At 39.5% G+C, this 23,241-nt stretch overlaps 1 long non-coding RNA gene and 1 pseudogene across 2 annotated transcripts in view; one reads left to right on the top strand and one right to left on the bottom strand.

The window, feature by feature from the left end:
• The window catches only part of LOC144458238 (uncharacterized), a 41,267-nt gene extending 25,019 nt beyond the window's left edge, over positions 1-16,248 (bottom strand). The window contains exons 1-4 of one of the 2 annotated variants that reach the window (XR_013487830.1): positions 16,044-16,248; positions 15,220-15,367; positions 10,235-10,419; positions 5,703-5,888 (exon numbers count right to left, since the gene is read on the bottom strand). This is a non-coding gene — a long non-coding RNA (uncharacterized LOC144458238). The remainder of the gene's footprint in view (positions 1-5,702; positions 5,889-10,234; positions 10,420-15,219; positions 15,368-16,043) is intronic. The other variant, XR_013487831.1, reaches the window with a different exon arrangement.
• LOC110200526 (kinesin-like protein KIF18A pseudogene) lies at positions 285-2,610 on the top strand (annotated as a pseudogene).
• Positions 16,249-23,241: the final 6,993 nt, after the last annotated feature.

Genomic DNA, 23,241 nt, shown 5'->3' with positions numbered 1-23,241 from the left:
CCAAAAAGTTTGGACAACTCAGGACTCAGGGCAGACTTTGTTGAGATAAGATTTAATAGGGATAAATGCAAGTGGAGGCTGGAAGACTGTGTTTTGGAGGAGATTATTGCAGATTTGTTGGCCTCTAGATATCCTTCCATCTCGGAGAAAGATGGGCAGCACCTAACACTGTGATCAACATACAGTAGGGCTGAATGAATACTAGTTGGAAAAGAGGACATTAAGTAGAGATTACTTGAGAAATCAGGCATTCAATTAAGCAAAGGAAGCAAGGTAAAGTAAAAATGTCAGTCCCCCAAGAAGATGTGTGTAATCGTATGAAGATGGTTGTTTGTTTGCGTCCTAAAAATCAGAAAGAAAAAGCTATTGGCTGTTATAAGGCGGTCCATGTTGTATACGAGCGCTTACTGGTTTTTGATACAAAAGAGGAAGAAGACAGTTTCATGGGAAGAAAACTAAGACTCGAGATATTACAAAAAGAAAAGACCTTAAGTTTGTTTTTGATGCTGTTTTTGATGAAAGTTCCACTCAGTCTCAAGTTTTTGAACATATCACCAAGTCTGTGCTTAATAGCTTTATAAATGGATATAATTGCACAGTGCTTGCATTTGGTACAAGAGGAGCTGGGAAGACATACTATACGCTAGGATCACCTGAAGAGCCTGGAGTGACATGTCTGACAATGTTAGGCCTTTATAAATCCACAGATCAGATTAAAGATGAGAAATTAGGTAGCATTACAGTTTCTTACATTGAGGTATACAATGAACAGATTTGAGTTCTAACAAATTCAAGGTCACTAGCTGTCTGTGAAGATGCCCAAAGAGGGGCAATAGTTCAGGGATGAACATTACATGAGCCTAAAACCTGGGAGGAAATTTTACAGTTGTTGGATGACGGAAACAAGAACAGGACCTAACATCCTACTGATGTGAATGCTACCTCCTCTCATTTCCAGATTTACTTACGACAACAAGACAAAACCACAAGTATAAATCAAAATGGTCATATTGCCAAAATGTGTCTCATTGACCTGGTGGATGGGAATGTGCCAGTGCCACAAAGGCCAGAGGAAGCTGTTTTAGGGAAGGTGCAAACATCAGTCAATAACTTTTAGCCCTTGGAAAGGTCATCAATGCCTTAGCAGATGGGAAGAGAAAAAATTGGCATGTTCCTTACAGAAATAGCAAGCTAACTCACTTGTTAAAGGATTCCCTTTGAGAAAATTGTCAAACTGTCATGATAGCAGCTATTAGTCCTTCTTCTGTGTTCTATGTTGACATGTATACCACTCCCAAGTATGCCAACCATGCAAAAGACATTAAATCTTCTCTGAGGAGTAACATTGTTAATTTGGATAATCACATAATACAGTGTATCAAGATTTGTAATGAGCAAAAGAAAGAGATTATGAAATTAAAAGAAAAATGGAAAGCCTATGAAGAACAGAAAATCATCACTCATGCTATTCAATAGCAAAGGAAGCCTTGAGCTTTCCAACCAGGAGGAAACAGAAATACAAAGATTTTGAGGGATTTTAAGTTGTTTGCTCTGGAGCCACGAAGAAATTAGACAAGAGTATCTGAATTTGGAGATGCTGACTAAGGAAAACTAACTGAAAACATTCTACCAGCAGCAGTACCACAAGCAAATAGAAACGCTGTGTCCTCTAGAGGAAGGCCTGTTTCAAAGGAGCTCAGTAAAGATATCTCTGACTATCACTTGAAGCTTGAGATATAAGATTTCTAAAAACGCAATCAGACACGTGATGAATCTTGCCTCTCTTCAAGAGTGGCAGCATAAACACAGAAAATTAGCTGAATGCTTTGCTCCCAGACCTAAGAAAACAGCATGGGAAATTAAAAGAAGCTGGACTGGCAAGTTCTGGTTTTGAATCTGACTTAAAGGAAATTGAACATTTAGTAGAGAGAAAGAAAATGGTAGTTTGGGCAGACCAAACTCTTAAAGACCCAAAACAAGCTGACCTGCCACAGATCATGTCTCTAATGGCCTTTCCAGAACTAGAACCAATCAAATCTATTCCAAGCTGTTCACCTTCAAATAAATCCAGTGAAAATATACAGCTAGTAATTAATCAGCAGAGAACTCCTTCACAAAAAAGAAGTAGGAGGAAATTAATCCAGTTCTCTTGATGGCCAAACATTCCAGGGACCTAAACTGTCTAGTAAAACTCAGCTCAATGATTCTTTCATACATGAACTCCAAGCTATTGTAGATATACCAGAAAATTGTAGAAAATCCATTCAAAATCCCAGTTCACTGTCATCATATGGAACCAGTTTTCAGGAAATCAACAGTTTGAATACAAACAGTAATCTCTTTCAGGCTCCCTTTTCAAAAAGTTGTATACTTCTTGACAGAAGGATAGAGTGTGTCAAAGAGAATTTGGAGTCTCCATTTATTATACATGGAGACACCAAAGAAACAAATGGCATATTCTCCAAAAAGGAATTAGAACCAAATGGAAATGATACCATTTTACCAAGGCTTAGCCTCCCTTCATTGTTGACTAAGACATCTGTCCCCATAACAAATGCAACCCCAGGCTACATGGCAATGACTGCTGCCACCAAAGGAAACAGAAATTAACAAGTCCTGCACCCAGCAAATCTCTTAAGGACCACAAAAGATTCTTTAGCTACAAAGGATTTAAAAGATCTTTCAGGTCATGAATATTCTAGGATAAACAGACCAGCAAAAGCATCTAAAAGAAGTATCCATGAACCAAAGCCAGACATGCAGATGCAATTTAAGAGAAGTATTTCAGAAGGAAACATAACAGTTCAAAATCAGTCATCCATTTTTATCAAACCTAATTTTCTAAAATACTTTCCGAAGAAGGACTAAAGTATACCTTTTGTGTGTCCTTCCAGGTACTTTTGAAGAAGTTTTTGAAACTAGATTTTGTAGGTTTCCTCGATTTCATAAAAACATCCTAGAACAGAAGAAAAAAATTCCCCTTTCCCTTTCATGTGTTCTTTTAAATAAATGTAAATTTCAGCAGCAAAACTAGATGTAAATTTTTGATATTTTAATTTGTTTTGATGGCCCATTTCTTATACTTATAGCATTATAATATAGTTTTTGTTTTTGTAATTTTTTTTTATTGTTAGGACCATTTAAAATAAAGTTACTATAGCCCACGGAAAAAACAAGAGAACCCCAAGAGTTGAACCCAGAAGAGGAGAACAACAACACAAAAAGTATAAGGCATCTAGGTGGTGAAGTAGATAGAGCACTGGGCCTGGAATCAGGAAGTCCTGATTTCAAATATGGTGAGAGATAATATCTGTGTGACCCTGGACAAGTCATTTACCATCTATGTGCCTTTTTGCTGTTGTTCAGTTGTTTCAATCATTTCCAACTTTTTATGACCTCAGTTGGAGTTTTCTTGGCAAAGATATTGGAGTTGTTTACCATTTCCTTCTCCAGCTCATTTTACAGATGAGGAACTGATGGAAACAAGGTCAAGGGACTTGTCTATGTCTATTAAGTGTCTGAGGCCAGATCTGAACTCTGGAAGATGAGTCTTCCTGACTCTAGGCCCAGCACTCTATCGATGGTGCCACCTAGCTGCCTTAGTTTTCGTAAATGTGAAAAGTGCATGATAATAGCACCAACCTCCCAGAATAGTTGTGAGGATCAAATGAGATCAGATTTATAAAGTGCTTAGCAGACTGTCAGGCAAATATCTCCTTCCTTCCTTCCCTCCCTCCTTCCTTCCTTCCTTCCTTCCTTCCTTCTTTCCTTCCTTCCTTCCTTACCATAAGCAAAGACTCAGAGAAAAGAATGGCTAGGCTATAAGGACTATAAGAACAACCAAAGAAATAAAGCCAGAATAAATGGAACAAAATGAAATTAGAGCTGCTGAGGGAAATATAAAATGGAAAGAGAATAGATTAGGACAGAAGATGTAGACCATTGCTAAAGTAGTGCACTCCCTGAAGGAATATCCAATGTAGAGTCCATGTATTGTTTGTTCTGTGTTGTCACTTTTAAGGGATAAAAGAAAAAGGAATGACAAATGGAGTAAGAAGGAACTTACTACTTATCACAGCTGGAGTGATTGAGAAAACAAGTATACCAAAATGAAAAATCAAGAGGGGATGTAGACACCTCATGTATCTCATCCAACACTGAATTGGGAAAGAAAGGGTCAAATAGATGCACATAGAGTTTGTTGTACGAATACCTAAAAATGCAGTAGGAAAGCAGTCAAGGAGAGGGAGAAAAAGGGAAAGTTGGCACCAGGGATGGGAAATGGATAAGGAGGTACGGGACTTACAGGAGTAGATCCTCAGAGAGAAAAATACAGTCCTACATACAAGCATACTGTACTTGCGCACTTTCCTCCCTCGGAACCCAGTGAACAGGATGTCAGGTTCATTTTACTTTGATTTCCCAGAATACTTTGATTTCCTAGAATTATCCCATGCAGCCAGAACACTTCAGGTCAGATGCTCAGAGGCATTGTCTTCAATATCAAGCAAAAGTGGCATCAGAGGAAATGTAAAAGAGCCCATTCCTCTTGATCCATTGGGTTAAAGAAAGTTCCTGTTTCCTTGGCTTTCTGGTTATAATATTCAGAACTATGAGTGTATGCACGCATGCAGGGACAACTCTAAAATGGTTTCATATTTCACAGACCATCCATTCTAAAACCCTCTCATTTTGACTGGGGAAGATAAAAAACCTCCCAGGAAATGACTGAATGACAGTCTAATAGCAAGGGAAATTGTGCCTAACCCAATGGGCCTGAGTGCAAGAAAAACTGTCTTTACCCTCTTCTCAAGGCTGGGCAGCAGATTTATACAGCTACACCTCGGAGGAGAAACTTAATTGCTCCTAGCCAACATGGGAAAATGCATGAACACTCACCACTGAATAAAAGTGATAAATTTGGTGTTTTAAAAAAAGGTTGTAGTTGGCTTATCACTCTGGGTTCTATATTTAGATGTACAATGGTCTAAGGCCCTAGATGATTTATCTTAAAGTCAATGGATCCTCCAAAGTAAAGGAGGGTGTGACCAAGAGATAACAAAGAATTCCCCTACAAGTGCTTGACCTTTTACTCAAGAGGCTAATCCGTCTGGTCATTTCGGAGTGCTTGGCCCAAACTGGTCAATGGATGCTTCTGCCTGAATGATGGGTGTCAAAAGAAGTGGATCCTCAGCAATGGAAACAAAGTTAGAGATGCATCCAAATGACTAGGTTCCCTATTATAGGTAGTGGAGACAGAATTGGGCTCCTGTTTGTCAGTGAGAGTTCAGAACAAACAATGAGGTCAGTCCTGAGCATTGAACTTGGGAAAAGTCAAGGAACATCAAATTGAGGAACAGAGAATAGCACAGTGTCTCTGTCCTTGAAAAGCTGGCATTAAAGTCTTACCCACTTGGTAAGTGAACAATTTAAATACTTGGGTTAAATGATTTGGCTGAACTTTTTCTTTTAAAGGATTTTTGAGCAACTTGAATAAGAATGTATGCTGTAGATCTTCCTAAATTAATATTGCTAGCAATGGAAATGTTTGTTCCTATCTTTTCTATGAGGTTCTGTTGATATCTGTTCAGGGAAACAGCCCTCAATTGATAAACAGTTTAAATGGAACCTAGTTTAAAAGCATTTTTCCTCCAGTAACTCTGAAGAGGGAGAAAACAAGTAGTCTCAAAGTTAAGACTTACCTGCCATTCTCTTAAATTTTCTTTTACTTAATTTTCTTCAGCAAAGTTTAAATTGTCTTGAGACTTTTCCTCAGAAAAGGTGAGTGAAGCAATTTTTCAGGGGGAGGCAAAATTTCATTTTTAGCAATTTGGTTGAGCTGAGCTTCTGATTATGAGCTTCTGATTGATTTGGCAGGATTTAGTTACCTAAGTAAATAAGAAACAAAATCATCCAGTAGGAATTAGGACAGATCATGCATAGGCAAAGTCTTAAGGGAAGCAATAAACTGGAAATGGTTTACATGGAAAAATGAAACTTTCTGGAAACCTGTAAGTTTCAGCTCTGATCACCTAAAAGTAAATGCAGTGAATTCTAGGTCATACTTTGTCTTGGACCCTCTTCTCTTCTCCCTCAATACTGTTTTACCTTGGTGATCCAATCAGCTCCCACCAACTCAATTTTCGTCTCTTTCATAATGATTATTAGATCTGTTTATCCAGCCCTAACCTCTCAATTAACCTCCAGACTAACCTCTAAATGTTTATTAGATATCTTGAACTGGAAGTCCTGTACACATCTCAAACTCAAAATGTCCAAAACTTCATTTTCTTTCCCCCAAGCCCTCTCTTCTTCTCAACTTTCCTGTTTCTGTTGAGGACACCACTAGCCTTCTAATCACCAGGCTTGTAATCTAGGTGTACTCCTCACTCTCTCTCTCTCACTCCAACCCCCACCTCCCTCCCAATGTGTTACTAAGTCTTGTTAAAGTTACCTTCACAACAACTCTCATCTCTGCCCCTTCTCTCCTTTGACGTTGCCACCACCTGAGTCCAGGCCTTCATCCCATCATGCTTGCACTATTTCTTGCTGGTTGCTTTCCCTTCCTTAAATTTCTTCCCAATCCAAGCCATTCTCCACTTAGCTGTCAAATTTTCTTAAAGTGCAAATCTTACCATGTCACCTCAACCTCTGCTCTCATTCAATCAACTCCAGTGGCTCCCTATTGCCTGGAGGATCCAATGTAAAATCTACTGTTATTCAAAATCCTTCACAACCTGGCCCACTCCTTCCTCAGCAGTTTTCTTTCACCTTATTCCTCACCAAGCACTCTGTCATCCAGGGACACTGACCTCCTTGTTTGCTTCCTTGTTGTTCCTTGAACAAAAGGCTCCATCCTCATACTCCAGGCATTTTCACTGGCCATCACCCATGCCTGGAACTCTCTCCCTCCTCATTTCAGTCTCCAGGCTAGTCTGGATTCTAAATTGCTGCTAAAATCCCAACTTTAAGGAGAAGACTTTCCTGATCCCCCTTAATGGGGGGATCTCTCTCTCTCTCTCTCTCTCTCTCTCTCTCTCTCTCTTCTCTCTCTCTCTCTCTCCCCTCCTCCTCCTCCTCTTCTTCTTCTACTTCTTCTTTTTCTTCTCCTCCTCCTCCTCCTCCTCCCTCCTCCTCCTCCTCCTCTCCTCCTTCTTCTTCTTCTTCTTCTTCTTCTTCTTCTTCTTCTTCTTCTTCTTCTTCTTCTTCTTCTTCTTCTTCTTCTTCTTCTTCTTCTTCTTCCTCTTCCTCCTTCCTGTGAATTCTTTCCTCCTCCATGAGAAGGATCACAGTTCATTCCCAGCATGAATAACCCAGTGGGTACCATGAACTGAACCAGTGATGGGAAATGACATCCTTCCCTTTCTCTCCCTCTCTTTTTCTTCTGGTGATTGGGGGTATTTGTTTCTCTTTGGTTTCCATTGTCAGCAATTTTAGGTGCCAGTGGTGATCCCTAACCATCATGCAGTTAGTTCTGGGAATAGGAGCCATGGCAATAAGATTGCAGATAAGATCGTGTAGCCAACCAGCTTGCCAGGAAAGCGAAGAGAAAACAGAGCACCTCAGATTGGAGCCCAAGGAAGGGTTTTGGATTTGGAACTTAGGGCTGCTCTTTGCAAGAACTGAGCTAAGCAATGAACCTAATCTGCATCCCTCCCCAGAGACCAAGGTGATATACAAGAAAGATTTTGCCTTCCATGTGTTGGGAATGTTTCTACTTTTGTTATACATTTTGAAGTAAGTATTCCTTTGAAAAGCTGAACTGTTAGTGGCTAAATGAAACTGCTCTTCATGAAATGATCCCTACAATCAAAGGGAACAACATCTGCTGGGACTATAGCCATTGACAGAGAGCCCAGGCAACACCAAGACCCTTAAGGGTACCAGAGAACCTAGTGGGAGTAGTTTAATGATATCTCCAAGACCATCAGGCAAGTAGAGCCAGGGTAGTCAATGTTATGTGATTATCTACCATTTATCTTGTATGTGTCTTATTGGAATATAGTTGTTTTCACGTTAGAGAACGTTGTAAGGAGCTCCTTTAGAATAGAGATGTTTTCTGCCTTTCTTTGTATTCACAAAACTGATGGAAGCTGAATGCAGATCAAAGCATACTATTTTCTCTTTTTTTTTCTTTCTCATTGCTTTTCCCTCTTGCTCTGACTCTTCCTTCAAAACATAATGAAGGAGGAAATATGCCTAATGAGATTGTCCATGTATAGCCTATATCAGATTGCATGCCACCTTGGGGAGGGAGAAGGGAAAGCAGGGAGAAAAAAAATTAGAACTCAAAATCTTATAAAAGTGAATGTTGAAAACTATCTTTACATGCAATTGGAAAAAAATAAAATACTATTGGGGGGCGGGGAGAGAAATAAAGCCAAAAGAAATTAGAGTTGCTGGGAGAAAAATAAATTGGAAAGAGAATAGATTAGAACAGAAGATGGAGACCATTGCTTAAGCAGTGCACTCCCTGAAGAAATGCCAAATGCAGGGACTAGGTATACTTTGTTCTATTTTGTCATTTTTAAGAGACAAAAGAAAAGGGAAATTTTAAATGGAGTAAGAAGGGTATAGGAATTTATTATTTCTCACAGTTAGAGAGCTTGAGAAAACAAGTAAACCAAGATGAAAAATCAAGAGAGAGGACATGGACATCTCATGTATCTCATCCTCCACTGAACTGGGAAAGAAAAGGTAAAATACATGCACATAGAGTTTGTTGTACAAATACCTAAAAATGCAGTAGGAAAGCAGGCAAGGAGAGGGAGAAAAAAGGGAAGGTTGGCACCAGGGATGGGAAATGGGTATGGGACTTAGAGGACTAGGTCTTCAGAGAGAAAAATACAGTCCTACATACAAGCACACTATACTTGTACACTTTCCCTCCTCTGAACCTAGTAAAGAGAATGTCAGGTTCATTTTACTTTCATCTCCCATAATAATTCTGTTTCTCAGAATTATCTCATTCAGCCACAACATTTCAGGTCACGTGTTCATGGATCTTGTCTTCAATATCATACAAAGGTGGCATCAGAGGAAATATAAAAGAGCCCATTCATCTTGATGCATTGAGTTAAAGAAAGTTCGTCTTCCATTCTCTTTCTGGTTATATTCTTCAGAGCTATGAGTGTATGCATGCATGCAGGGACAGCTCTAAAATGGTTTCATATTTCACAGACAGTACATTCTAAGACCCTCTCATTTTGACTAGGGAAGATAAAAAACCTCCCAGGGAGTGGCTGAATGACAGTCTAACAGTAAGGGAGATTGTAACTAACACAATAAACCTGGGTGAAAGAAAAGCTTTCTTTTGCCCTTGTCAGGGTTGGGCAGCAGATGTGTATAACTAAATCTGGAAGTACAAACTTAATCGCTCCTAGCCAACATGGAGGAATGCATGAACACTCTCAACTGGGTAAAAGTGATAAATTCAGCATTTCAAAAATGTTCTGTAGTTAGCTTTAAGGTTCTTATCACTCTGTGTTCCATGTTTAAATGTATAACGGTCTAAGGCCCTGGATGACTTATCTTAAAGTCAATAGAACCTCCACAGCAAAGGAGGGTATGACCAAGAGATCACAAAGAATTCCCCCAGAAGTGCTTGACCTTTTACTCAAAAGGCTAATCCTTCTTATCATTTTGGAGGTTTTGGAGTGCTTGACCCAAACTGGTCAATGGATGCTTTTGCCTGAATGATGGGTGTCAAAAGAAGTGGATCCTCAGCAATGGAAACAAAGTTAGAGATGCATCCAAATGACTAGGTTCTCCATCATAGGTAGTGGAGCTAGAATTGGGCTCTTGTTTGTCAGTGAGAGTTGAGAACAAATGATGAGGTCAGTCCTGCGCATTGCACTTGGGAAAAGTCAGGGAGCATCAAACTGAGGAACAGAGAATAGAACAGTGTCTCTGTCCTTGAAAAGCTGGCATTAAATTCTTACCCACTAAATAAGTGGACTATTTAAATACTCGGGTTACATGATTTGGCTGAACTTTTTCTTTTAAAGGATCTTTGAGTAACTCGAATAAGAATGTATGCTGCTGATTCTCCTGAATTAATATTGCCAGCAATGGCAATGCTTGTTCTTATCTTTTCTATGAGGTTCTGTTGATATCTGTTCAGGGAAACAGCACTTAATTGGTAAACAGTTTAAATGGAACTTAGTTTAAAAGTATTTTTCCTCCAGTAACTCTGAAGAGGGAGAAAACAAGTGGTCTCAAAGTTAAGTCTTACCTGCCATTCTCTTAAATTTTCTTTTACTTAATTTTCTTCAGCAAAGTTTAAATTGTCTTGAGACTTTTCCTCAGAAAAGGTGAGTCAAGTAATTTGTTGGGGGAGGCAAAATTTCACTTTTAGCAATTTGGTTGAGCTGAGCTTCTGATTGTGAGCTTCTGATTGATTTGGCAGGATTTAGTTACCTAAGTAAATAAGAAACAAAATCATCCAGTAGGAATTAGGACAGATCATGCATAGGCAAAGTCTTAAGGGAAGCAATAAACTGGAAATGGTTTACATGGAAAAATGAAACTTTCTGGAAACCTGTAAGTTTCACCTCTGATCACGTGAAAGTAAAAGTTGCAATGAATTCTAGGTCACACCCTCTAAAAGTGGTTATGTGGCAGCACTTTGTCTTGTGCCCTCTTCTCCCTCAATATTATTTTACCTTGGTGATCCCATCAGCTCCCACCAACTCAATTTTCACCTCTTTGATAATGGTTATTATATCTATTTATCGAGCCCTAACCTCTCAATTAACCTGCAGACTAATCTCTAACTGATTATTAAATATCTGGAACTGGACGTCCTGTATGCATCTTAAACTCAGCACGTCCAAACTTCATTTTCTTTCCCCCAAACCCTCTCCTCTTTCCAACTTTCCTGTTTCTGTTGAGGACACGACTAGCCTTCTAATCACCAGGCTTGCAATCTAGGTGTCATCCTCAATTTCTCACTCTCTCTCTCACACTCCTCTCTCCACCCTCCCAATCTGTCACCAAGTCTTGTTAAAGTTACCTTCACAACAACTCTCATCACTGCCCCTTCTCTCTTTGACATAGCCACCACCTGAGTCTAGGCCTTCATCACATCATGCTTGCACTATTTCTTGCTGGTTGCTTTCCCTTCCTTAAATTTCTTCCCAATCCAAGCCATTCTCCACTCAGCTGTCAAATTAATTTTCTTAAAGTACAAATCTTACCATGTCACCTCAACCTCTACTCTCATTCAATCAACTCCTGTGGTTCCCTATTGCCTGGAGGATCCAATGTAAAATCTACTGTTATTCAAAATCCTTCACACAACCTGGCCCACTCCTTCCTCAGCAGTTTTCTTTCACCTTATTCCTCACCAAGCACTCTGTCATCCAGGGACACTGACCTCCTTGTTTGCTTCCTTGTTGTTCCTTGAACAAAAGGCTCCATCCTCATACTCCAGGCATTTTCACTGGCCATCACCCATGCCTGGAACTCTCTCCCTCCTCATTTCAGTCTCCAGGCTAGTCTGAATTCTAAATTGCTGCCGTGTGATCCCCCTTAATACTCCCTCCTCATTTCAGTCTCCAGGCTAGTCTGGATTCTAAATTGCTGCCATGTGATCCCCCTTAATACTAGTGGCTTCTCTCTCTCTCTCTCTCTCTCTCTCTCTCTCTCTCTCTCTCTCTCTCTCTCTCTCTCTCTCTCTCTCTCTCTCTCTCTCTTTCTCTCTCTCTCTCTCTCTCTCCTCTCTCTCTCTCTCTCCTCCCTTCATCCTGTTCCCCTCTTCTTCCCTCCTGTGAACTTTTTCCTTCTCCGTGCTAAGAAGTATCACAGCTCATTCCCACCGTGGGTACCCCAGTGGGTACCATGAACTGAACCAGTGAGGGGAAATGACATCCTTCCCTTTCTCTCCCTCTCTTTTCCTTCTGGTGACTGGAGGTGTTTGTTTCTCTTTGGTCTCGATTGTCAGCAGTTTTAGGTGCCAGTGGTCATCCCCAACCATCTTGTAGCTAGTTTTGGCAACTGGAGTCAAGGCAATAAGATTGCAGGCAACCAGCTTGGCAGGAAAGCCCAGAGAAAACAGGGCACCTAAGACTGGAGCCCAAGGAGGGGTTTTGGACTTGGAACTTAGGGCTACTCATCATAAGAAATGAGCTAAGCAATGGACCTAATCCTCATCCCTTCTCAGGTGGTATACAAGAATGATTATGCCTTCCATGTGTTGGGAACCTGTTGGTATGATTATTATTATATATATATGTATATATACATATACATATACATGTACATGTACATATACATATACATATATACACATATTTTAGGCAATTGGGGTTAAGTGACTTGCCCAGGGTCATACAGCTAAGTCAAGTGTTTGGTCTGAGGCCAGATTTGAACTAGGTCCTTCTGACTTCAGGTCCGGGCTCTATCCACTGCACCACTTAGCTGCCCCAGATTATTATATATTTTGCTGTAAATATTTCTTTGAAAAGCTAAACTGTTTGTGGCTAAATGGAACTGGGGTACATGAAATGATCCCTGCAATCAACGGCAAGAACACCTGTTAGGACTATAGCCCCTGACAGAGAGCCCAGGCAACCCCAAGACTATTAGGGGTACTAGAAAATCCTGTGGAAGTGGTTAAATTATATATCCCAGGCCTTCAGGCAGGTAGGGCCAGGGAAGTCAACGTTATGTGATTATCTACACTTTACCTTGTACGTGTCTCACTGGTACATAGTTGTCTTCATGTTAGAGAACATTAGAAGGAGCTACTTCAGAAGAGAGACGGTTTTCTGCCTCTCTTTGTGTCCACGATACTTAGTGCCTGGCACATAGTGGGTCCTTGATAAATGCTTGGTGACTGACTGACTGACAATGAATTTGAGATATATAGGAATACTGAGGTAATTTTCAAAATACATTCAACTCAATAAAAGGAATTTAGATCTGGGAAGAATCTGAAACATGGTTGCAAGCAAAAAAGCATAAGGCTAAGAAACTTACCATGTTTGAAAGAAAGTGAAATATTGCGTCAATATATAAAGAGAAATGAAAGTCGATGATTTGCAGAGATTGGTTGTGGGTAAGCAGGATTAGTGACTGAAAAGGCAATTTAAAAAATTAGTAATCTACACTGACAAAATGTAGACATGAAGTTCAGTCAATAGATAACAAAAAATGTATAAATGTGCTCTTAAAAGTAAAAAGCAACTTTTAAGAGGTAACTGCAGAAAGTAGAATTAACTCACTTGGAACCCAGAGAAATGGTTTCCATTTCTAATTCCCCAACACGAATCTCTCAAGATAAAACCATGTGAGGGTCTCATTTTTACCAGAGATCAAAATCTTCCACCAGGGCCAACTCTAAAAAATGGCGGAGGAGGGGCAGCTAGGTGGCACAGTGGAGTCAGGAGGACCTGAGTTCAAATCCAGCCTCAGACACACTCACTAGCTGTGTGACCTGGGCAAAAAAATAAAAACAAACAAAAAATGGCAAATGAAAAGAAAAACTGAGGATTTCAGAAAGGAGCAATGCAAGATAAAGGCAACTTTAGACCTCATTGTGATAACAGGAAAATAGTGAGAGTGATGTGCCTGGAAATCTGTGAAAGGCACTGGGAAAAATTCCTATTTCTTCCTTAGAGAGTCACAGTTGTTATCAGTAGTTTCCAAGCTGAATTTCACAGATTCTCATAACCTTGTAAATGCAGAAAAGTGATATAACCTAAGAGACTTAGACTATCCTGCCTCCCATGTCCTCTTAGATCCCACTGCACAGACTATTTGCTGTTTCTTATATATGATGCCCCATCTCCTGTCTCTTTTCCTGGCCACTGGTTGCCTTTCCCCTGTGCCTAGAACACTTTCTCTTCTTGTCTCCATCTCTCAGTTTCCCTGGCTTCCTTGAAGAGAACTCAAATCTCACCTTCTGCAGCAGGCCTTTTCTGATTCCCCCTTCTCCTTGCCTCCATCTGCTAAAGACTTCCCTTCTGCGATTACCTTCCAACTTCCCTGGATATCAGTTGGACATAACCAGATCTTTGACATTCTGTCTCTCCCGTTGAATGGGAATTCCTTGAGGGTGGGAAACATTGGCCGTGTGTGTGTGTGTGTGTGTGTGTGTGTGTGTGTGTGTGTGTATGTGTGTGTATGTGTGTATCCTCAGCTCTTAGCAGAGTGCCTACCACTGAGTCAACAACACTTAAGTAATGCTTATTTGTGGGCTAGCTGCCTACAATTTGACTTTTTAAATATATATGAGATTGAACATGATAGTAAAACACAAAAGCTGCTCCACTTCTCCTGATTTCATTTCCTGTAATGCCATGTCTCCCTGCACTCTGACATTAGTCAGTATTTGTTGACTGAACATTAACTGCAACTAGAGGAACAAATCCAGCAAAGAGAAGACTAAGAAACAGAAAGCTGGCTTCCTCTGTGGGTGATAGAGGGAGGTGGGGCAACTCAGTGAAGGTGTGTCTTTACCTAATTTGGTTTCTTTCTCCCTCTGAGGCTGTGCCTGCATGTTAACCCATCTGTGACCCACAAGCTAGACCCTATCTCCACATCCTTCAGATACTGCTGTTCCCACAAGCCTCCAGATCAACTTACTCACCCAAAGGAGAGTGAACAGGAAAGGAAAAAGACAGGGCACTCTTACAATCATCAGGCCTCCAACTCAAACCCAGACACCCAACTCTTTGTCCTTCAATTTCCCCAAAGGAGTCAGAGAGGCAAAGCCTAAAGTGAAATGGCTTTCTATTCCATATCTGAAGTCCTCCTTTACCTCAGCTTGGCCTGGGTGGAGTGAGACCTGGGCAAAAAAATAAAAACTTGGGGGAGGTATTTCATCCCATAGGAAGCACATCTGAAGCCAGCAATCCTGGAGCCTGAGTGAGCAGAGGCAGAAAACCCAGAGGCCAGGGCAGAGAATATGTTGGAGAGAAAGAGAGGGAGAGAGGGAGGAAGAGAGGAGACAAAGAGAAAAGAAAGTAGAAAAAAGAATGGAAGAGGAGAGACAGAAACAGAGAGAGAGAATAAAGGAGAAGAAGAATGGCTTTACTGTTAATGCAAAGGGACTAGAACAACATTATGGTTCACAAGTGCCCACTGTTAACAATTACTCAGACATTACTACCTTTTCAAAAGTTATTTACTAAGCAAATATAATAGGAAAAGTTGGTATTAACAGTTGTAAAACAGCAAGAGGAGCGAGGTGCTACAGTGGATGGAGTGCTATACCTGAAGTCAGGAGGATCTCACTTTTAATCCAGTCTTGTATATTTACTAGCTGTGTGACCTTAGACAAGTCACTTAAATTCTGTTTGCCTTAGTTTTTTTCATCTGTAAAATGAGGATAAAAATTGCAGAGGTACCTCCCAGGGATAACCTAAACAGAGAAAAATATTAGACCAGGAGTTAGGATAACTACAAGGAGAATCAAAGGTTAATGAAGCAGACCCTGTAGTGGCCTTGATCCCTCAGAGAGCCAACAATACAATACATGAAATACCTTCTATAACTTCCCTTGACAAAGGATATTGAGGTAGATAGAGCACTGGCCCTGGATTCAGGAGGACCTGAGTTCAAATCTGGCCTCAGACACATGACATTTACTAGCTGTGTGACTCTAGGCAAGTCACTTAACCCCATTGCCTAGTCCCTCCCCCCCCCCAAAAAAGACAAAGGATATTGAGGAATATCCTCAGGAGGGGCCCTCCTTTAGATCAAGACTAAAGGTGACAGATAAACAGCATAATTTGACAATCCTATGATTGTTAAAGGAAGATGAAATAACATAGGTTGAGACAGAACATTGCCCTCCTTTAAACCTCTCTCTCTTATAAATGGACATAGACTCAGTGGAAAAAAGAGCCACTCATAGAAATAATACATACAGGACTTAAAGGAAGGGAACACACGTGGTTAGGACACACATTGTACATGCACGGAGGGGCCACTCGTGCCTCTGATGCTGCAGGACCAGCAAAGTCTCCTGTGATTCCTGCTGGTCCTACAGTAGTTTTATAGGGTGGAGTCTGTCGGGTGTAAACCCCGACTCCCACCTTCTGGGTCCATCTCTTCAGTTACCACGTCAACTCCTTTCCTGTTGAAAGAAATTATTTTACACGCACACACGTTCTCCCAGGCCAACCATGGGGTGGCGGGGAGAAGGGGGAGAGCATCTTCTCTGACATGAACACGAGCATTCACCGATCTGCACACGGACCGTCCTCAGTAACACATTCCATTTGTCTGCAAGTTCTCAGACAAGGCCACAGAGTCCCTGGAAAATGCGCCTGCGCACTGGCAGAACCTGAACTACATTTCCCAAAATGCACCAGGATCCCAAGGCTCCTGATCAGAATTCGACCAAAGGCCACCAGCGAGCAGCTAGGGACCGCAGTGAATAGATAGCCGGCCCGAAGTCGGGAAGACTCATCTACCTGAGTTCAAATATGACCTCAAACACTTACTAGCTGAGTGACCCTGGGCAAGTCCCTTAACCCTGTTTGCCTCAGTTTCCTCATCTGTAAAATGAGCTGCAGAAGGAAATGATGAACCAGTCCTGTATCTTAAATGAAGAGTTTGGGACAAGTGAAAAGACTAAACCACATCAAAGTCGCTGTTATAACATAGATAAAAGCTTGTGTTTGTAGGGGATCTGGAGACTACCTAGTCTGGTCACAAGAACCTGTTATGGCCCGATGAGTTCTGGGAAATGTATGGCCCATCTCTCAAGTATTTTCGAGTTTGGGGGAAGGAGGGGCACACCCAAGGGAGTGTTGAAGCAAAAAAAAGGGGGGGGGAATAGATTTCATAAGATTTGAATGGGAACTGAGAGATATTTAGTTCAGTTTGCCAATGAGGAAATTAAGGACTAGGGAGTCAAAGTGCCTTGGCTAAGGCCATATTTGTAGTCAACATCAATGGGTCTAGGAGCACAAATGAAAAAATATCTCTCTCTGTCTCTATCTCTCTCTTTATCTCTATCTCTTTCCTCTCTCTCTCTCCCTCCCTCTCTCTCTTCACTTATGTATGCGTGTATGTATGTATACATATACATACATGCATATATGTCTGTGTGTGTACATACATACACAGACATATATAGAGACCTGTATGTATGTATGTATGCATCCATATATGTACATATATAGAAACATACATATTCACACATATAACACACACATATGTACCAAGAAGCAATAGAGAAGTTTTGGGGATACGTTTCATCACTCAAGGGAATAAACAATATTATCACATATATAGAAAGTGAAAAGGAAGACTTCCTCATGAGCTTTAAGACTTCCTACCAAGGGACAACCTCCAACACAGCACTATCTACTGACTGTCTACTGTTCTCCTTACAGCCATCCGGAAGAAGATAGTTCTAGACTTTGCCTGGGAATTTAGGGCTAACTGCCCAGCCTTCTTTGGCAATGGATCCAACTTGGAGAAACACAGTCGCATCCCTATGGTTAAAGAGAATTACATAAAGTATATTCAATCTCAAAAAAAAAATTTTAAGAATTATACTGAGATATCAGATCAGCTAATAGAACAAAAAAAAAAGGAAAATGATAAATGTTGGAGAGGATATGGGAAAATTGGGACACTGATGCATTTGTTGGTGGAGTTGTAGACTGATCCAACCTTTCTAGAGAGCAATTTGGAATTATGCCCAAAGGGCAATCACACTGTGCATACCTTTTGATCCAGCAATACCACTACTAGTCCTGTATCCCAAAGAGGTCATTAAAAGGGGGGAGTGGGAGGATGTATATGAATAAAAGTATAGCAGCTCTTTTTGTGGTGGCAAAAAATTAGAAATTGAAGGGATGTTCATCATTTGGGGAATAATATGAATGTAACAGAATATTGTTGTGCAATCAGAAATGATAGGAAGATTTCAGGAAATGCTGAAAAGACTTGTACGCACCAATGCAAACAGAAATGAGCAGATTCTGGAGAACACTGCACAGAGTGACAGCAACACTGTGCGATGATCAGCTGTAAACGACTTAGCTCTTCTCAGCAATGCAATGGTCCACAACAATTACAAAGGATTCGCGAAGGAAAATGCTATCCACATCCAGAGAAAAAAACTGATGGACTCTAGATGCAGACCAAAGCATGCTATTTTCACTTTTTTTATTTTGTTTTGTGGGTTTTTTTCCCCTTTGGTCTGTTTCTTCTTTCACAACTGTGACTAATATGGAAATAGGATTTACATGATTGCATGTATGTAAATTCTATCAAATTGCTTGTCATTTTAGGAAAAGGGGAGGGAAGAGAGGTAGGGAGAAAAGTTTGGAACTCAAAATTTTGTAAAACTGAATAGTAAATATGGTCTTTACATATAATTGGAAAAATAAAATGCTATTAAATTTTTTAATTACACTGAAAAACATGTCAAAGAATATTGCTGAAATAGAGTAAATGAGAAAATGAAGAAATTTTTAAACAAAAGTTTACATTTTTAAAAGAAAGCTATTCTCCCTGCTATTCACGAGAGGGCCACAATAGCTAAGGACCAAAACAAAGTTGTGTCTGTATGGTTGGAAAAAACTCTGTAATCATCCACACTATTTATTTGACCCCACCAAAAACCATTCTGTATATGTATGGCTGGACATATTGTGTAATCACCTGGGGAGTCATTTGACCATTCCAAAAGGAAAGTTGAGAAGCACTGAACACCAGGAGATAAGAGACATAGAATTCCTCTAATAAGCCACAAATGGACACCTGGATACCACACTCTAGAAGGTAAATTGTAGAATGTTGCCTTTAACCAACTAGCATTTTCAAAGTGATATTCATTTGGCAGATATGGTAAGAACAGAAGTACAAGCATTTCTCCCCAATAACTGGAGACATATTTTTTACTATACCACATTGTTACATGAGGAAAGTGGAATCAGTCTATTATCTCCTTCTCTGAAAATAGGTAGAATGCTTCATGAATCCTCTGAAATTGTGATTATTCACTGTGTTGATCAAAGTTCTTAAATATTTCAAAGTCATTTGTCTCTAAAATATTGTTTTTATAACATAAATTGTTCTCTCAGGTCTGCTCTCTTAACTTTGCATTACTTTATATATGTCTTCCCAGGTTTCTCTGAAACCATTTCACTCATCATTTCTTACCACACAATAGTAATTCATCACATTCATAAATTGCAACTTGTTCAGGAATTCCCCAACTGATGGGTACCTCCTCAGTTTCTAATCTTTACCACCACAAAAAAAAGAGCTGTTATTGATATTTTCTATTATATGTTCCTTTTACTCTTTCTTGGATTTCTTTGAGAAACAGACTTAGTAGAAGCATTGCTAAGTCAAACACTATGCACCTTTTAATAGCATTTTGGGTTCAGTTCCAAATTGCTTTCCAGTATGGCTGGACCAGTTCACATTGTCACCATCATTACATTAATGTCACTACTTTCCAGCAGCCCTTCCAGCATTTCTCATTTTCCTTTTTTGAAATTTTCCAATCTGAAAAGCATGAGGTGATACCTCAGATGTTTTAATTTACTTTTGTATAATTATCTAAGATTTATAGCATTTCTTATATGGCAATTGATTGCTTGGGTTACTTTCCCTGAAAAAAATGTCAGTTCTTAACCTTTGACTATTTATCAATCAGGAAATGACTTCTATTCTTACAAATTTAAATATATTCCCTATATATTTTACAAGTGAGACCTTTATAAGAAAAACTCACTGCAAAGATTTTTTCCCTAGTTTTCTGCTTCTTTTTTAATTCTAACTGAATTCATTTTTTTGTGCACAAACTTTTTTAATTCTGCATAATCAAAATCATCTATTTTACCTTTAATGAACCTCCCTATTTCTTACCTGATTATGAATTTTTCACCTAGCCGAAGATCTAAAATATATTTTTCCAGTGTCTTCTAATTTGTTTATGATGTCACCTTTTATGCCTAAATCATGTTCCCATTTGGATCTTGTTTTATTATACAGTTTAGTGTACAGTATTTAGTATAAATGTATACTTCATTTTTGCCAGACTGCTTTCTAGTTTTCCCAACAGTTTTTGTTCAATAGTGAGTATTTTTCCCAAAAGCTGGGATCTTTGGGTTTACCAAAAACTAGATTACATTCTGCTCATTTCTTTCTCTCTGTTGAGTGCCTAATCTGTTTCATTGATCCACCACTGTATTTTTCATCCTGTACCAAATGGTTTTGATATTATGGCTTTCTAGTATAGTTCGAGATCTGGTACTCTAGGTCCCATTTGTTCCTACTTTTAAAAGTTAATTCCGCTGGTATTCCTATAGATTATTATTTTTTTTCTTTTCTAGCTCTGTGAAGTAACCCCTTGGTAGCTTGATTGGTATGACAGTTCCTGGTTTTATTTATTAACCCAACAGGTTTTATTTACTTTTTGTTGTTGTTTTCAGCATTATTCTTCTGGTCTAACTTTCCCAAATGCAATAAGTTACGTTTCCCCTTTAGGGCCCTGATGGGAGGCCAGTTACATCTCTCCTTCAGGGTTTGGGGTATTTTTTTAATAATGCTGTTTTCAAGCCCTAATTGTGGCATTCTTCTCCCCTACTTCTACTGTGAGTGTCCAGTGATAAGCATACCAGTTGCTTTTAACCAATTCACATTTATTATCTTTTACAAAGGGACTTTATAAATATTGAAAGAAAATGAATGCCAACATTAAGTCTCAACAGTTGGAGACAACTTCTACGCGGTACCACCTCAATACGTTGTAAGAATAGGATCATACTTGACTCAGTTTCTATATGTCATTCACAATATCAAGTTTATACCTCTAGAAAGAGAACTGATAAACTCTGGGTGCAAATTAAAGCACAATTTTTTCACTTTCTTTGTTTTTCTTGCTATTCATTTATTTATTTATTGCAACACAGCTAATATGGAAATAAGTTTTATGTTGGAAAAAACAAACAAACAAGGTAGAGCCAAGATAGCAGAGTAAAAGCAGGGACTCACCTGAGCTCTCCCACAAACCTGTACATATACTTTTAGATAATGACTCTAAATTAATTCTAGAGCAGCAGAATGCACAAAAAGACAGAGTGAAACAATTTTTCCAGCCCAAGACAACTTAGAAGGTCAGCAGGAAAGGTCTGTTGCACTAGGATGAGAAAGGAGCACAATCCAGCACAGGCTAAGCCAGTGGAGACCTGGCCAGCCCAGACTGGGGCCATAGTAAACAAGGAGCAGGCCTTGGGGTGACTACATTAGTGGCCGCTGTGGTGGTTTCCAGACTTCTCAGCCCACAGAGGGTAAGGAGACGGCCAATGGGTCAGAAGGAGTTTTGCAGGGGTCTGTTTGCTAGCACTGAGGGCAGGACTTCGTGGCATTGCCTATACTTGGATCTCTGTCACAGCCCTGGGTGTTGGTCCCAGTGTAAGAAGGAGCACTAGCATACCATAGGATGCAGGCTGCAGGGGAACAGGGAACCTGGTCAAAGCTCCAGGGTTGTAAAGAGTGATTGTGATAGCTCACAAACCAGTGCCCAGTACAGGAGAATAGTAAACACACCTCTCCCTAGACCATACCACCTTGGAAGAGCCAAAAACTTACAGGTTCCCAGAATTACCTCCGAAAACAGCTGCACAAAAAAGCTGAAGCTTGGGACTGTGCCCCTCCCTCTTTAGCAAAGAGTTAAAAGTCAAGAAATAAGCAGGAAAATGAGCAAACAACAGAAAAACATTCTGACCATAGAAAGTTACTATGGTGACAAGGAAGATCAAAACACACACTCAGAAGAAGACAATAAAGTCAAAGCTCTAACATCCAAAGCCTCAAATTAAAATATGAATTGGTCTCAGGCCACAGAAGGGCTCAAAATAGTTTGTTTGTTTTTTTTAATCAAGTAAAAGAGGTAGAGGAAAAAAATTGGAACAGAAATGAGTCATGCGAGAAAATCATGGGGAAAAAAGTCAACAGCTTGCTAAAAGAGGCACAAAAAATAATTAAAAAAAAACAGAACAGGCCAATGGTTAAAGAGGAACAAAAATTCAATGAAGAGAAGAATGCCTTGAAAAGCAGAATTAGACAAATGCAGAAAAGATATACAAAAATTCACCAAAGAGAAGAACTTTAAAAAGTAGAATTGGCCAAATGGAAAAGGAGGTACAAAAGCTCACTGAAGCAAATAATTCCTTAAAAGTTAGAATTGGATAAGTGGAAGCTAATAACTTTATGAGACACAAGAAATCAAACAAAATCAAAAGAATGAAAAAATAGAAGAAATGTGAAATATCTCATTAGAAAAACAAATGACCTGGAAAATAGATGAAGGAGAAATAATTTAAGAATTATTGGACTACCTGAAAGTCATGATAAAAAAAAAAGAGCCTAGGCATCATCTTTCAAGAAATTGTCTAGGAAAACTGCTCTGACATTCTAGAACCAGAGAGCAAAACAGAAATTGAAAGGATCCTCTGATCACATTCTGAAAGAGTTCCAAAAAATGAAAACTCACAGGACTATTGTAGTCAAATTTCAGTCCTCCCAGATCAAGAAAATATTGCAGGCAACCAAAAAGAAACAATTCAAATATTGTGGGGTCACAGTCAGGATAACACAAGATTTAGTGGCTTCTACATTAAAAGACCAAAGAGCTTAAAATATGATATTCCAGAGGGCAAAAGAGCTAGGCTTATAAGCAAGAATCACCTACCCAGCAAAACTGAGTATAATCCTTCAGGGGGAAAACTGGACATTCAATGAAATACAGCATTCATGATGAAAAGACCAGAGCTGAATAGAAACTTTTACTTTCAAATACTAGATGCAAAAGATGCTCAAAAAAGGAAAGAGGAAAGAGAAATCTTATGTGATTCAATAAGGTTAAACTCTTTATATTCAAATGTGGGAAAATGATATTCACAACTCCTAAAAACTTTCTCATTATCAGGGCACTTAGAAGGACTATACATAGACAGAAAGCACAGGCATGACTTGAATGTGACAATTATATAAAAAATAAAATAAAACTAAGGGATGAGAAAGAAGAATAAACTGGGAAAAGGGGAAAGGGAGAGGTGGAATTGGATAAATTATCTGACATAAAAGAGGCCTGAGATTTTACAGTGAAGGAGAAAATGATGGAAGTGGGGAGGAGAGTACACGAACCTTACATCAGAATTGGCTCAAAGAGGGAATAATATACACAATCAATTGAGTGTAGAAATCTATCTTACCCTACAGGAAAGTAGGAAGGGAAGGAGATAAGAGAAGGGATGAGCT

The sequence above is a fragment of the Phascolarctos cinereus genome, unplaced genomic scaffold (assembly GCF_003287225.1).
Source record: "Phascolarctos cinereus isolate Bilbo 61053 unplaced genomic scaffold, phaCin_HiC Scaffold_726;HRSCAF=1367, whole genome shotgun sequence".
NCBI classification, from domain to species: domain Eukaryota; kingdom Metazoa; phylum Chordata; class Mammalia; order Diprotodontia; family Phascolarctidae; genus Phascolarctos; species Phascolarctos cinereus.
This window is presented reverse-complemented; position numbering and strand designations above follow the sequence as displayed.